We start from the raw sequence: 13,133 nt of genomic DNA on the forward strand, positions 1-13,133 counted from the left end.
GGGAAAGAAAGCTTAGGGGAGCAGGAGATCCCAGCTGGCTCAAGAACAGAAAGGGAGAATGAGGAATAACATTCCATGATAAATGAAGACCACATGAGAACAGGAATAGGCAGAGTGCTTGAGAGGTCCCCAGAAATCCACAATGATACATCCTCTGTAGACTGCTGGCAATGGTCGAGAGAAAGCCTGATCTGACCTAGTCTGGTGATCAGATGACTAAACACCCTAACAGTCGTCTTGGAACTCTCATCCAATAACTGATGGAAGTGGATGCAGAGATCCTCAGCCAGGCCCCAGGTGGAGCTCCAGGTGTCCAACAGTTGAGAAAGAGGAGGGACTGCAAGAGCGTGAATTGTTGAATCCAAGATTGCAAAAAGCACAGGGACAAATAGCCAAACGAATGGAAGCACATGAATTATGAACCAATGGCTGTGGAGCCCCCAGCTAGACCAGGCCCTCTGGATAAGTGAGACAATTGAATAGCTTGATCTGTTTGGGAGGCACCCAGGCTGTGGGACCCGGACCTGTCCTTAGTGCATGAGCTGGCTGTTTGGAACCTTGGGCTTACACAGGGACACATGCTCAGCCTGGAAGGAGGGGACAGGACCTGCCTCTACTGAATCCACCAGGTTTAAATGAATCCCCAGGGGTGTCTTGGTCCTGGAGGACATGGGAATGGAGGGGAGGGGCTGGGGGGAATGTAGGGGTGGGGGCGGGAGGGGGGAGGACAGGGGACCCCATGGCTGATGTATAAAATTAAAACACATAATAAAAAAAAAAAAGAAGAATGTGGAAAGCAGGGGCAGCTCAGTTCACACAGGACCTTTCCTGTCCTGTTTGTTTGCTGTCTTTTCAGTTTCTATCTGCTGCTTCACTGGGTGAAAAGAACCACTAGGCAGAGCCACTGAAGCACTCTTAAGCCTTGTAGTACATTTTTATTAAACATTCCAGGCCAAATTCCAGATGCTGCTGCTGGCACAATGGTCAGAGTGGAGCAAGGGTAATGTTAGGCAGTTTGTCTTCCCAAGTTTTTGTTGCTATTGTCAGAAGCTTGGGGATCAGTCAGGGCTTGACTGCATGTGCAGCTAGTTTTTGTTATATTCTAAGATGCATTTGGGAAACTCTGTACCAAGATTTAGAATGGTTCAGAAAGGACACTACAAAGGAGGGTGCTGGCAGAAACAAAACGGTTTCGGTCAACCCAAAACAAATGAGCCAGCAGGAAATCTAATTGTTTGCTATAAATAGACACAAGGGGCATTTCCTTAAGAACACATCTTAATACTTATTTTTTTTTTAAGATTTATTTATTATGTAAACAGTGTTCTGCCTGCATGTATCCCTGCGGGCCAGAGGAGGGCACCAGATCTCATTACACATGGTTGTGAGCCACCATGTGGTTGTTGGGAATTGAACTCAGGACATCTGGAAGAACAGCCAGTGCTCTTAACTCTCTGGCCATCTCTCCAGCCTTACTTTTAATTTTTTAAATCACTAGGATTCACATAATATAAATTCATTTATTTTGACATTTTTTAGAAGAGAGTTTCTCAAGAAACATGTTCTCTCTGGGTACGGTATCATATATCTGCGACCCCAGAGCTCAGCAGGAAAAAGCAGCAGATTACCATAAGTTTGAGGCCAGCTTGATCCACAGAGCATGCAGGACCCTGTCTCAAAAACTAAGAAGAAAGATTTTCTCAACTAGCTTAGGTATGGGTTGGGAAAATGCTTCTGCTAATTTCAGGACAAAGTGTGGGGTTAGCCCAGCTGCTCTTCTTGAGCAGTGTAGGATAAGGGCCACAGATCCTGCCCACCCCACATCTTCCATACCTCCACCCATGGCTGTGAGAGAAGGAACCACCTAGCCTCAGGACAAACCTCCCATCCACTACAGCATTGTTCCTGATCAAAAGAAGGTGGTAAAACATCACTGAGTTTAGAGTCTTGTCTTTAACAACAATATGAATATGAGCAAGCACTTACTGTCTCACTTATATACAAATGCACCACAGGAAGAAACAGAAATGATGTGTATAAATGTATTATAAGAACAAGAAGGTGGGGCTGGGGATTTAGCTCAGTGGTAGAGCGCTTGCCTAGCAAGCACAAGTCCCTCGGTTCAATCCTTAGCTAAAAAAAACAAAACAAAAACAAAAACAAAAAAACAAGAAGGCTAGTAAAAAGAAAATAAATACCTATCTGACTTTGTCCCACACACACACAAAAAAAGCAGACTTTCAAGTTCATAAGTCCTGACTTATTATATCATCTATCAACTAAAACCAAAATGAGTATGGCAGCATGGCTCAGTGGACATAGGTATTTGCCTTTACACCTGACAACCTGATTTTTACACCCCACCCACACATGGTGGAAGAAGAGATTTTTACAAAGTGTCTGCTAACCACCACTTACATGCCATGGTGTGCACGCCCCCCCCCAATAATAAATGAATACATATTTTTAAAAGTAAAATAAAACAAAACATTGCAATCAATTTCATTTTGTTTATGGAAAAATCAATGTGTTATATCAATGTACTACATAGACCAACGTGCACATTTTAAAACATTCAACAAAATACCAGTGATTGACTAATGGTTCATAAGAATGACAGAATTTAAGGTTTATATTTACTTATGACATTTATTCAACCTTTAAATTTATGTATTTAAAAGTCTACTTAAGGTCTGGGCATGGTGGCATATGCTTTTTAATCCCAGCACTCAGGAGGCAGAAGTTGGTGGACCTCTGTGAGCTTGAGGCCAGCCTGGCCCACAAAAGACAGCCAGAATTATTAACACAGAAAAACCCTGTCTTGAAAGACAAAACAAAACAAAACAAAACAAACAAAAAAGTCCACTTAAGATTTTCAGTGGAAGATAATCAAATGAAGCTGGTAGCTTAAGAAAATAAATTAAATGTAATTCAAGAAAAGAAATGTATTTTAGAGTCAGAAAGCCATTTCATAGTTCAGACTCTTGATTTTGGACCTTGGGCAAGAGCCTAATGCCCTGAACTTCAGTTTCTCATCCTCTTATTATTTTTTTCTCCTATTCCCCTCAGGAAGCAATGGTGACTGGCTTCATAAGTGCTTCTGGTAGAAATACACAGAAAAAGAATGATTATTGTCATACTATATTGCTACAGACTGGCCCATAGTTATGTGCCATTGATTAAAATGAGGCTTAGTTAGGTCTCTCCATGCTGTCTATCGAGAATGACTGCATGCTGTCCTTCTGGGCTTGGGAGGTGGGGGCTGTTGGGTATATGGGAGGACATAACATGCCATGGTGTGCATGTTGTAGTCAGAAGGCAAATGCCAGTTCTTGCCTTCCAACTTGTTGAGGAGATTTTCTTGTCTTGGCACCATGCCACATATTCCAGGCTGGCTGGATCACAAACTTCTGGAAGAGTCTCCTGTTTCTACATTCTACCTCACCTTAGGAGTGCTGGGATTATAGATGTGCCCTGCCACATCTGACTTGTGTGACAAACAATGTAGTTTTACTTTAATTTTGTTTTGCTTTTTTGAGTTGGGGGGTCTCCTTACATTATGTAGCCCAGACTTGTCCTGAATTCATGGCAATCCTTATGCTTTGACTTCCAAGTGATGGAGTTAAGGCCTGAGCCACCATGCCTGGCTCCCTTACTCTTCTTCTCAAGGCACGCATCACTTCCTGTCATATTCTGTTTTTTAGCTCACTATTACTCTCCAGTGGGCTCCAAGTGTCATTGGAGTGAGGAGCCTATAGGTCATTGGGAGTAAGCCATAGCAACCAAAACAATGACTGTACCTGGAATAGACACAAGCATATTAATTTATTGGGTATTGTTGCACTGCGAAGGAATTTTTCGTTTTCTGAGAGAGAAGACACCTAGTTTGATGCTGATGGACAGAAGCAAGTTGGCAGGCAAGTTGGGACTACTAGAAGATTCAGCCTCAGCCAGGGACCTATTGAAGCTTCATAAAAGTCATGATCCATGAGAAAATATAAGCCTTACATTCACTACCAGATATATTCATCCTGACAATAGATACCATACTCCACACTCACTCATCCATCCCACAGTTCATGAGTTCCTGCATGTACTGTGGCTAGTGTTTGTTGTGGGGACACGAGTGGATGAAACAGGCATGCCTCTACCCTCACAGAGCTCAGGGCACATCAAACCAGTTCATGGCTAGTAAGGAATAGACAGAAAATGAATGAATCCATAAACAGATATAAAACTTCTGTTTTTGAAAAGTAGAATGAAGGAATTGTGTATATGAGGCAAGGCTGGGCTATCTTAGTTAGTGAGGCTTTTCCAGAAGCCTGGCCTGAAGTAGGGATCCTTATGCAAGTGATTTAGTGAGAGAATGTTCACAGGAGAGTAAAATAAGGTCGTGCAGAGGTACAGTCCTGGTAAATGTGTGCATTCAACCATAACTTCTGAAGCTTGACTTGCTCATTTGTCCCACTCTGAGGAAAGGAGCTAAAGCCATTTCCCATATCAGTTGGTTCAGGGCATCCTCTGAGAGGAGGCTTTAGTAATCTTTCAGCAAGCCAGTTCCCATCATGTTAGCAGGCAGCAGCAGCCATATATATATATAGAGAGAGAGAGAGAGAGAGAGAATGATCTTGAACTTCAGATCTTCTGACCTCCATCTCCAGAGGCAGGCACATCTGCCTCCAGAGTCCCCTGGAAAGCGTGTGGAGTGACTGGAAGCTGGGGCAGAGGCTGTCAACACATAACAATCCAGTGAAAATCATGAAATACCAACAGGATGACAAAATGAGATATAATTCAATTCATGTACCCTGGAAAGACCATCAGGCATAGAAAGAGCCTTATAATTTGGGGTCATTTACACCAATGAAATGAGGATGAAGACAAAAAAACAGATTTTACTAGCGTTGTAGATACTGGGCCAAGGTTCGTGTGGAGGACATTTGGTGGCTTGCTTGAGATAGCTGGAGTTTTTCTTTCATTGTACTTTATTACAGGTGATTCGTAGATAATAGGTACAAAGCAGCAGCATGGAGAATGAGATATTGTCTGTGTAAACTGTGACACTCAAGGACAAATTTGCACATATAGACTGAGGAACACATACACACTTGCTCAAATGTAACCACTTAGAACACAGAAAAGTATGCAAGAGGTACTTTGACTAGGCATGTGGGGGCTCTGGGACACATTCCCAGGGACTGATTGTAGCCTCAGTTCCCATGGTGATTACACATTCAGCTCATGGCCTGCTGCCCACTCAGTACTCCATTAGGAGGCCAGAGACAAAAGGGAATCAAGCCACACACTGAGTCCAGACTGCACAGCGGCCGCCAGCATCACAGCTAGATGCTGGGAGCTGCTCAAGCTGTCAGTCACACATCTCATAGCACACTGATGCTTCCCTTGTCACCAGGGCCACTGAGAAAAGGCTGGATCAGTGAGGCTTTTCGAGATTTTTTTGCTCCAATTCATTTGTCGTTCCCTTTATTACCTTATTAGTTATGGCCCGATACACAACTCTCAAATTCTCTTCCTATTTCAATTTATCTAAGAAGCTCCATGACTCTGTGTGTGTGTGTGTGTGTGTGTGTGTGTGTGTGTGTGCGTGTGTGTGTGTGTGTGTGTGTGTGCATGTGTGTGTGTGTGTGCGTGTGTGTGTATGTGTGTGTGTGTGTGTGTGTGTGTGTGCGTGTGTGTGTGTGTGTACGCGCGCGCACACGCGCGCGTGCGTGTGCGTGTGTGTGTGTGTGTGTGTGCGTGTGTGTGTGTGTGTGTGTGTGTGTGTGTGCATGTGTGTGTGTGTGTGTGTGTGTGTGTGTGCATGAGCGCACACATTTGAATGTATGACAGTAATACATAATGACTAATAGGGAGGAAGCAGTATTCTTTTTCTTTTCCTTTCCCATGACAGATTGATTTGGTGGAAATGTAACATCTTTTTTTTTTTCTTTTAATTAGTTAATTTTTTTGTTTGTTTTTGTTTTTGTTTTGTTTTTTTTTTTTTGGGGGGGGGGATTTCGAGACAGGGTTTCTCTGTAGCTTTGGAGCCTGTCCTGGAACTCACTTTGTAGACCAGGCTGGCCTTGAACTCACAGAGATCCACTGCCTCTGCCTCCTGAGTGTTGGGATTACAGGCGTGTGCCACCACGGCCCGGCTAGTTAAATTTTTTTGTGCTGTAATAATTATAGGTTCACCTGAAGCTTTAACAAATTTTATGTTTTGTATTATTTTGTTTCAAAACAGGGTTTCTCTGTGTATCAGCCCTGGCTATCCTGGAACTCACTCTGTAGACCAGGCTGGCCTTGAATTCATATAGATCTTCCTGCCTCTGCCTCCTGGGTGCTGGGATTAAATGCATGCACCAACATGCCTGGCCAAATTTTATGTATTTTAAAAATCTAGGCTGCCCCATGGTAACATCACATATAACTATAATACAGTATCATAATCAAGAAACTGACCATAATATGGTCCACTTATATTTATGTTTCTCTAGTTTTCTATGGACTCATTTGCATATACTTAACAATACACAGGCTTTCCCCTCCAGGTGGTGTGTGTGCATGCACACGTGTGCTCATGAGCCTGTGGAGGTCAGAGGGCAACACCAGGTACCTTCTACTGCCTCCACTTTCTGCTTTAAGACAGTCTCTCACATAGCCTGGAGCTCATCACTGGGGGGTGGGGGGGTGGGCACATGTCTCTGCATCCCTGGTGCTGGGTTACAATTGTATGCCACCACACTCAGCCTTCCTTTGGGCATGAGGGATCCAAACATGCTTGTGCAGCGAGCACTCTACCCCTGAGCCATATCCCAGCCTTGTAGACCCATGCTATCACCACCTCAGTTAAGATGGAGAACGGCAGCTGGGCGGTGGTGGCCTTTAATCCCAGCCCTTGGGAGGCAGGCGGATCTCTGTGAGTTCAAGGCCAGCTTGGTCTACAGAGCAAGATCCAGGAAAGGCACAAAAGCTACACAGAGAAACCCTGTCTTGAAAAACCAAAAACAACAACAAAAAAAGATGGAGAACGGCTTCATGGCCTCAAGGACTTCTCCCTTCCCTATGAGCATACTCTCCTCTCTATTCCAATCACTGGAAACCACCAATCTGTTCATAAATTTGTTATTTCAAAAATGTTATGTAAGTGGAATCACATGTATGCCCTGTTAAGATTGGCATACTTCCTCTGAAATACACTCAACACATTTACCAATGGATTGTTCCCTTTTTAGTGCTGAATATGAATTGATTTGTCCATTATGTGTTGTTTAACTATTTACATATTGAAAGACATTTGAGTTATTTCCATTTTGGGCTTTCATGAATCAAATAGCTATGAATATTCAAGTAGATATTTTCCTGTCATCATAACGCCTCACCTCCCTTAAACAAATGCCCAAGACTACAATTACAGGGTTGTAGCGTGAGTATCTATACCACTCTGGAATGCTACATTTCCCAGCCGTCTATGATGAGCTCATTTCTCTGCATCCTCCCAGCACAGAGTGCTGCTGCTGGCTTCACTTGGCCATTCTGCTATACAAGTAGGGCAGTTCATTTCTCTGATTTTCATTTTTCTAAGGGCCAATTAATCAGTTTTATCAGCACTATGACCAAAATACCCAAGAGAGTAACTTACAGGAGACAGGGTTCATTGTATGGTGGCTTAGTTCCTCATACTTGGACAGGATATTTTGACAGTAGGCACACAAGGCAGAATAGCTCCTTTCTTTCATGGCAGACAGGAAGCAGAAAGTATGACAGGAAGTACTCAGAAAGAAAGGAATCAGCAAATGTCTGTCTGTGATAGGGTTAAATGTAAATCACTTAACTCATTAATAAAAAGGTGCAAGATTAGGGACTGAACTGAAAAATAAGATCTGGTGTTGGGAACCTAGCCCGGTTGGTAGACTGCTTACTTACATTCATGAAGTCCTGGGTTCAATTCCCAGCACCACATAAACTGAACACAGTAGCATGTTCCTGTAATCCATCAGGAATTTAAGCCCATCACTGTTGTAGAGTGACTCCAAGGCCGGCCTGTAAGACATGAGCCAAGTACTAATGGGCTCAAAGGCCAGAGAGGCACAGAAACAGTTATAGTGGATGACTTCAATATGACTCATTTTAAAACAAGCTATCCAAACTAAAGATGAGCAAAGAAGTCATAAGCTACCCTAGAAATCAATATCGACAGAATAGTCCACCCAAAAGACAGAATATAGATTTTTTTTTCTCAGAAGTACCTGTGGATCTGTCCTAAAACAGATCCCATTTGGGCAGTAGGAATGGTCAGTGGGCACTTGCCACCAAGCCTGACAACGAGTTCAAGCCCCAAGATGCACGTGGTGGAAGGTGAGAAACAACTCCTGACAGTTGTCCTCTGGCCCCTTCATCAGGCCATGGAACACAAGGCACATTGATGCCTACACACACAGAAAAATAAGGAAACACATATAATTTAAAAATAGAACCAATGGTTAGCCTAACAAATCAAATGAAATCAAAAGAGCTCACTGCAGCTCACCAGACTGCCGTGGAATGAGACACACTCAGCAAGAGAAACACTTGGAAACTGAACACAAAGTAATAAAGCTGGAGATGAAAAGGACCTTATAACAAATTCCAATGAGGTCCATCGTTTGAAATATTATATTTCAAAATTTAGAAAACTAGAAACAGACAAATTCCTTGACGTGCATGACCTACCAAAAGTAAGTGGGGGGAGCTGAACAGTTGAAGCAGATCTAGAGCAAGCCACAAGACCCCAGCCATAACAGTCCTTCAGCAGAGAAAAGCCCGTCACTATACAGATTCACTGCTGCCTTCCTTCCTTCTTCCTCCCTCCCTCCCTCCCTCCCTCCCCCCTCCCTCCCTCCCACCCTCCTCCCTCCCTCCCTCCCTCCCTTCTTCCTTCCTTCCTTCCTTCCTTCCTTCCTTCCTTCCTCCCTCCCTCCCTCCTCCCTCCCTCCCTCCCTCCCTCCCTCCCTCCCTCCCTCCCTCCCTCCCTTCTTTCCTTTCTTCTTGTATAATATTAGAGGGACCAGCCTTAATATTATACATACTAGGGGCTCAGGAGAGAAAACTCCAAATGGCGAGGACTATTTTTGGAAAAACAGAATCTCAGCACAACGAGCTCTTTAGTCAGTCCACTTGCTTTAATTCCTCTGGGATAACATCCTATTTACACAGCTTCAATTCTGTTCTTGTGCCTAGCTCCTTTCTTGCCTGATTTCTCTCTATATTTATCTACTGCTCCCTCTAAGTTCTATCTTAATTCTCTTAATTTCTTCTCTCTCTCTCTCTCTCTCTCTCTCTCTCTCTTTTTCTTGTTTTGTTTTTTGAGACATGATTTCTCTGTATAGCCCTGGCTGTTCTGGAACTAGCTCTGTAGACCAGGCTGGCCTTGAACTCATGGAGATCCACCTGCCTCTGCCTCCTCAGTGCTGGGTTAAAGGCACGCACCATCACTGCCCAGCTTACTGCTGAATTCTACTAATCTTTTAAAGGAGAGGTAACCTCAATGTGCCTTAAACTAGTCAATAAAATATAGAAAGAGAAGGAACACTATCAGATGTATTGTATGAGCATTATCTTGATGCTAAAACTGGCTTAGGACAAAATAACAACAAAAAATATGGAAAAAATCCTTAATAAACATAAATGCAAAGTTTTCAAGAAAACACTGGCAAACTGAATTCAGGAACATGTTAAATCATACCCCATGACCAAACTGGTTTCATCTCATAGATCAAAGGATGTTTCAAATCTATAAATGTAATATCATATAAAGACAATATGATGGAAACCACATTACTGTGTCAATAGACGAATCCCCTTCATGGTGAACTATCTGGAGAAACTAGGAACAGAAGGAACATACCTCAAAATTAACAGAGGCTACATACAATAAACTTAGAGCTAACAGTGTACTGAATGGAGAAAAGCAGAAAGCATATTTCCTTTAAAATCAGAAATGCCCCCAGCTGGGCGGTGGTGGCGCACACCTTTAATCCCAGCACTCGGGAGGCAGAGGCAGGTGGATCTCTGTGAGTTCAAGGCCAGCCTGGTCTCCAAAGTGAGTTCCAGGAAAGGCGCAAAGCTACACAGAGAAACCCTGTCTCAAAAAAACAAAATAAATAAATAAATAAATATAAATAAAATCAGAAATGCAGAGCAGGGAGATGCTCAGTGGTTAATATATTTGCTATACAAGTGTGAGGACCAGAGTTCAAATTCCTAGAACCCAAGTAAATGCAGTTAAGCTTGGTGGCCTGCTTGTTCCAGCCTTGGAAGGCAGAGGCAGGGACTCTCCAGAGCAAGTGAACTCAAGCTTAGTGAGAGACTCTGACTATATGAACAAGGGAGGAGAGTGGCCAATGATTGTTTGGAAGGAATCTGGTGAAGACCCACCTCAACTCCCCTCCCCATCTCTTTCCCTACCTTTCAAAGCCTGCCAAACACAGCTCCTCCCCCAGAGAGGCTCAAGACCACTCCCACAGGGCATATAAGTGGCATCACAGAAAAAGAGACACATGGTTCTTCCTGTCTTGCCACCCCTGGAGTGTGTGTGTGTGTGTGTGTGTGTGTGTGTGTGTGTGTGAATCTCCCTGGAACGCTTTACCCATTAAACCTGGGCTTTCCAATTCGGTCTGATTAAGTTTGCTGCATTGGCAGAGAGGCCTTCAGGAGGCCTAAAACTTATCAATGATGACCCCAATTGTTTGTTTGAAAACTCCAGCTCACTCCTGCAGGGTCTGGGAAGCCCCATTTCTCTCTCACTCCAAACCCTGCCTTCTCAGACTCTCCAATAAGCCCAGTTCTGCATCCTTGGCGGCTCTGCGAGTTCCTCCCCTGAAGTCGCCTAAAGCACTCAGTTTTTGACCAGCTTGGGACACATCATCACCCCTCCCCTACAGGCTATATAACCTCCTTGCTTTAGTTCTGGCACATGACTTCTCCTGCCTCCATCTCTGGCCTGGAGAACTCACCCGGGAGTCACTTTGCTCAAATAAACCTGTTCTTTTTCTTTTTCAGTTTGGCTTGATCTAACTTACTGAATCAGTGGAGAAACCTATTGTCACGATACAGAAAATCTATTACCAAATGTCACCTTTGGGCCTCCACACATAATCATGTGCTACATCCACACAAGGACACATACGTCTTCCCACCAAAAATACACATACCGGGCTGGAGAGATGGTTCAGAGGTTAAGAGCACTGACTGCTCTTCCAGAGGTCCTGAGTTAAATTCCCAGCAACCATATGGTGGTGGCTCACAACCATCTGTGATGACATCTGGCCCTCTTCTGTATACATAATAAATAAATAAATCTTTGCCGGGCAGTGGTGGCGCACGCCTGTAATCCCAGCACTCGGGAGGCAGAGGCAGGTGGATCTCTGTGAGTTTGAGGCCAGCCTGGTCTACAGAGCGAGATCCAGGACAGCCTCCAAAGCTACAGAGAAACCCTGTCTCAAAACAAAAACAAAAACAAAACAAAACAAAAAACCACATACCACACATACATATAAATGGAAAAAGAATTTTAAATGAAAGTACAAATGCCCACTAAATATTTAAAATAAAAATGCTCGCTATCCTTAGCTTTCAGAGAAATGCAAATGTGGGGCCCTGAACTCCCAATTTGGGTAACTGCGCCTTGACCAGATGTCCTCCCTATGCTGATTCCCTGCTGGTCTCCACCTCCTCAATGCTTAAGGGAAGTTCCTTGTTTGTGTCCTGTGTTTGGGCGATAACAGCTTAGATGTAAGAAACATCAGAAGTGAACTTCTGCCCTCCAGGAGTTCTCCCATTGTGCTGTAAGCCTGTATTTAAGGTTTCCTCGCTCTTTCAGTAAACCGCATTCCACTTTCTGCTGACTCGAACGACCCGCTGTCTTTTATCTGTTTTTTGATCCACAGCCCCTGGCTCCCCTGGATCAGACGTGGTGAACGGGTGATGGTAGTGCGGCGTTATCGCTACATGCGAATCCAAGCCGTGCTGGGATTCCCTCGGTTCTAGTTCCCTTTACTACCACTGCGACAAAGTAACCAGCATTTCCAGAAGGCTTGTGCCCGCGGTGACACACTGCATCACGACTTAGCAGCGGGGAGATGCAGAGGTGGACAGGCTACAGATCCTCAAGAGGCTGCCCCCAGTGGTGCACTTCTGCCTGGAGGCTCTACTACCAAAGCTTCCACAACCTTGTCAAAAAACATCAACACTGAAAAATTAGCATAGTAGTAGTCTCTGCCTCACAGAAAAGCTTGCTGGGAGCCAGCAAGGTGGCTCAGCAGGTAAAGTAGTCATTTGCAGGGCTAGCCTGATCCTCTGAGTTCCACCCGCAGAGTCATGTAAACGTTTCTATCTACATGGATTCAATGGACAGCATAAAATTTTCTTCTGACCTCCACGTGTGTGCGGTAGCATGCACTCTCTCCCTCCCGATAACAATACATTAAATTAAAAAAATTAATTTAGCCTGGAGGTGGCGCACGCCTTTAATCCCAGCACTCGGGAGGCAGAGCCAGGCGGATCTCTGTGAGTTTGAGGCCAGCCTGGGCTAAAGAGTGAGATCCAGGAAAGGCGCAAAGCTACACAGAGAAACCCTGTCTCAAAACAAAACAAAACAAACAAACAAACACACAAAAAATTTTTTAAAGTGCTTGCGACTTCTAGTTTCATTAGTCTGTGGATAAGGAGGAGCCAGGAACGTGAAAAAGCGAAGATTGTTAGGGAAAGCTCTAAGATGTACTGAGAGACTTGGAAGCAAACAACACTAAATCCTGCTAACAGAATGCAAGATTAGGTTTTTCAAGTGTGTCTCTTTCAGTAGCGACATCGCCAAAGGTATTTCTAAACAACAGAACAGAGGTAACTGTGGCCCTCTGCACGACTACGTCCTGCCCTCACACGCCTGTTCCTCCAGCAGTTCTTCTTTCCGATGAATTCCAGCCGCCTCCAGGACACGGGCTGTCACATGTGTGCCCTGTACATCGTTTCCACTGACCTTCCGATCGGGATTATTTGGTATGAACTGGAGCGGGAGCTGAGCGGGAAGGGATTGGAGGTCCAGAAGCAGCATCCTTCCAGGACAGCTTCCGAGGCCGCAATTCCCATGGCCGCCA

General features: G+C 44.2%; 1 protein-coding gene across 1 annotated transcript in view; it reads left to right on the top strand.

The window, feature by feature from the left end:
• Pmpcb (peptidase, mitochondrial processing subunit beta) overlaps positions 1-13,133 on the top strand; it is a 64,932-nt gene that overhangs the window by 42,053 nt on the left and 9,746 nt on the right. The gene's annotated exons all lie outside the window — the stretch shown is intronic.

The sequence above is a fragment of the Onychomys torridus genome, chromosome 3, assembly GCF_903995425.1.
Source record: "Onychomys torridus chromosome 3, mOncTor1.1, whole genome shotgun sequence".
NCBI lineage: Eukaryota > Metazoa > Chordata > Mammalia > Rodentia > Cricetidae > Onychomys > Onychomys torridus.